This window comes from Vulpes vulpes, chromosome 3, assembly GCF_048418805.1.
Source record: "Vulpes vulpes isolate BD-2025 chromosome 3, VulVul3, whole genome shotgun sequence".
Taxonomy (NCBI): domain Eukaryota; kingdom Metazoa; phylum Chordata; class Mammalia; order Carnivora; family Canidae; genus Vulpes; species Vulpes vulpes.
This window is the reverse complement of record NC_132782.1, coordinates 14,709,036-14,712,803: the sequence shown is the minus strand read 5'-3', so window position 1 is coordinate 14,712,803 and position 3,768 is coordinate 14,709,036.

Below are 3,768 nucleotides of genomic sequence, written 5' to 3'. Positions count from 1 at the left end.
ATTTCCTGGGCTTCCGTCAAGCTCTGAGTACATGCATGTCTGAGGAGCCTGAGGTTCCCTCCTCATTCTGAGTCACTCTAGTGTGACACTAGCTGATGATTAAATCTCTCTTCAGTGCATGAATGGAGCCAAAAAGCCGTGGGCCATGTGTTTTTGAAGGAATTGGTAGTATCTTCAGTAAATTAAATTCAACAACTTTCATGAAGGAACTCAACAATGATTAATAACATTCCTACTCTGAGTGCAGTCTCTTGACCAAATTCAGCAGTTGAAATAATGTAATATGGAAGCATGTTGGAAACTGTCCAGTGCATTGTTCTAATCAATTAAGTTTGAATTATGATTACCTTTCATAGTGTCTAGGTTGGTTTTTTTCTCCCTGTTAATATATCTTTGCTGATTTAGTACTCCTTCCCTCCTAAGAGAGTAGGTAGGGCACATCTGTCTTCAAGGATTCTCTTTCTCATTTTTTTAAAAAGGATTTTATTTATTTATTCATGAGAGACATGCAGAGAGAGGCAGAGACACAGGCAGAGGGAGAAGCAAGCTCCTTGCAGGGAGCCCAATGTGGGACTAAATCCCAGGACCCCGGGATCACACCCTGAGCCCAAGGCAGATGCTCAACCGCTGAGCCACCCAGGCGCCCCTCATTTTTTAAACATTGATGAGCAAGGAGATGAAAACAATTTAATGACATGTGGTCCTCTACTTACTTATGAGTCTTAATTTGTATTTGAAGGTATGACAAGGAGAGCTTACTGAAGTGGTATCTGGAATGGAAAAGGATCCCCCTTCCCTCCCCAGAGCTGGTCTGTTCCAGAGTTGATCACAACCGACCTGCCGTATCTTGGGACCGCAATGGGAAACATTGAGGCTGCAGGTGGGGAAGAGGAAGAGACAATGCTAATATGTACACCTTCCAGGCTACCACCTCTCCTTTGGGCACACAACCAAGTACAAACTCCACTGATTGCTTACTTTCGGTTTCCTTTATATCAATTTATTGCTATATATTAATTTATTGCTGTATGTCTCAGATTTCCCAGCTTCTGTCTTCCCTCTTTGAAAATGCAACTTATTATGGTTTAGCTGGGATGAGTGAATGGGATGAGACTGTATCTGTCTAGGTAGAGTTTAGACACAGCTATCACGCTGTAAATGAAATGGGGATCTTTTTTCTCCAAAAGAATTAAAAACCTAGACTGAAATTTACAGGGGTAAAGATGTAGGAACCAAAAATATGCCACATTTACTTCTTTCCCTTCACATTCTGCAAATCAAAGTAAGGCTCAAATAGAGAAATTTTTTAGAGAAGTAATACATTGACTCAGATCCCCATGAATAAAGGTGTAGATGAGTAATATCAGACCCTTCCTGCAAGCAAGTTATTGTCACTCAGAGATGGAGAGAGTCATAGGCACCTGGGTGATCTAGGAGGAGAAAGGGAAAGGGGTAAAGAAAAGGCTATAAAGTTAGTTTCTCCCCTTGTCAGATGGTTCCACATAAGGGTTCAGTTAATGGAATCATTTGTCAGTAGTGCCTTATCTGAACTGTAACTATTTCTACATTCAAATTCACATCTTAAGAGCTATTTAGCTCTTTCTTTAAGGAAATTTTCCCTTTCATTCTATTCTTACTTTAACAAGGCAACCTGTGAAAGTGCTACTTGCTCAGAATTCTCCCTATGTTAGATTTCTGGTCATCAAAGGTAACATAAAAAATACAGAACCAAATTGCCATTCTATTTATTTCTTAGTTCCTTTTTGAAACAGAAGATTGCATTGTGGATTTTATTCAAATGTAAAAACAAAACACTAAACATATGACTCTCCTTTTCCTTTTAAATCTCTATATCGCTCATATTTTCCCCAGTTTCTCTCCAGGGATGCTTTTTCCACATTTCCAGACACCAAGCAGAATGTCCAGATTCAATTATCTCAGGCGACATGGATCAGGCTTCTTACAACTGCACTGTGCTGGGTTCCTAGCCAGAGATAACCCTGAAATTAGGTCAAATGAAGAAAAACACTTACCCCAGCACTGAGATCTGTGATGGGTCTAACTCCTGGAGTATGGCTGGTGTCACTCTTGTAAGGGTGGCTGGGTGGGTGTGGGTATGGGTGGGGCTGGGGCAAGGCTGTTTATGGAGAGTGCAGTGGAATGTATCTCTCTGAAAAACTATGAATTGGTATTATGACTTCCTATTTTTAAAAGTGTACATTGTAATTTGTATTTCTTCCTTTTGTCAACAGACTGCTCTTTTATTTTCAGTATAAAGATCCCTTTACTACACCAACAATGACTTTGACATTCGAGCAGCTTAATGATTCCCATAAATGCATAGCTAGGCTTGGTCAAAACTAGGAGCTTTGTTACTCATTTGGCATTTCCTAACTCTCCCAATTGTAAGATGAAGCTGGGCTAATCTTTTGTTCCCTTTACTGTAAAATCCTTAGGACTGAATTGTGAGAACATTTGGTAGATTCTTTGAAAAAAGATCTTTTTTATTTGCAGAACACACAACCTTTTACCTTATTCAAACAAAAGGTCTTGGCTTGAAAGATGAGGTGAGGAGTATCATATTAGGGAGCATTGTCCTGGAAAGGCAAAAGGAGCAAGAGAGATGAATGAAGGCTTAATAAGAAAAATGTGACTCTCACAGAGGAGGGGAGGTGGGTACTCCTTTTGGTGTGACCATCACATGTAGAGCACTAAAAAACCAGAATGTTCCATGACTTAGGAATGATTCTCTTGAGCCAAGTTTCCTGGTTTTTCCAATGCAAGACAACTTCTTTTTTCCCAGAATTTTAGCTGAGATGGATAAAGACTCAAATGAAATTAAGAACAGATGTTAAATACATTCTATTGTATAATTTGGAAGTACCACCCAGTAGGAAAGAACTCACTGGGATCCATGAAATGGAGATGCTTTAGAGGTAACTTTTAGCAGTCAGAGATAACTGTCTTCAGACCCTCTTTGGGGGATTCTGAATTGTTTGTTCTGTGCCAGGCCTCATCATGTTAGGCTCATGAGATATAAAGACGAATAGGGCATTTTCTTCTGAAGAACCACTTACCATTAGCTCACTGATTGCTGATTAGGGGATCCCACAGAACTTTTCCTCTCCTTGAATGACCCCTGCTCCTTGCTGGCTCCCAACATGTAACTCTCATTTATGAATGTTTCCCACCCCCACCCCCCGCCCGCTCCTTGAGACTGGGGTGGTGGATATGTGAACTGCTACAGCCTTTTTTGAAAGCTAACTGGAAACATCTACTAAAATAAAGTATACATAATACTTTTTGACCCAGCAATCTCACTCTTGGGAAACCCATCCTATAAAAACAAAAGCCAGGATATATGTATAGATGAACAAGATATGGCAACAAGGTCTAGGTACAAAGCACTTGCCAACTGAAATAGGATGGCTGAATAAATTGTGGTAGCTGTGCACATGGAGTATTACTTTGGAGCCATTAAATAGAACAAATTAGAGCTCTACTATTTGGCTTGGAAGGCTTTTCACGATCTCATTTTTGTAAAGCAAACAGAACCTTTGCACATGCGTAAAGATATTTAAGTGATCATGGAGAAAATATGGAGGGTTATGCATTGGATTGTGAATATGGGTCAAGGTAGTTAGATGGTATAGGTGAAACAAGAGAGGATAAGGCAAGAGAAAGGGAAAGGAATTTTTTTAAGATGACACAGAGAATGAAGTGATCCAACACAGTGGCAACTAGGGAGAAGTCCTACCCACCCCCACT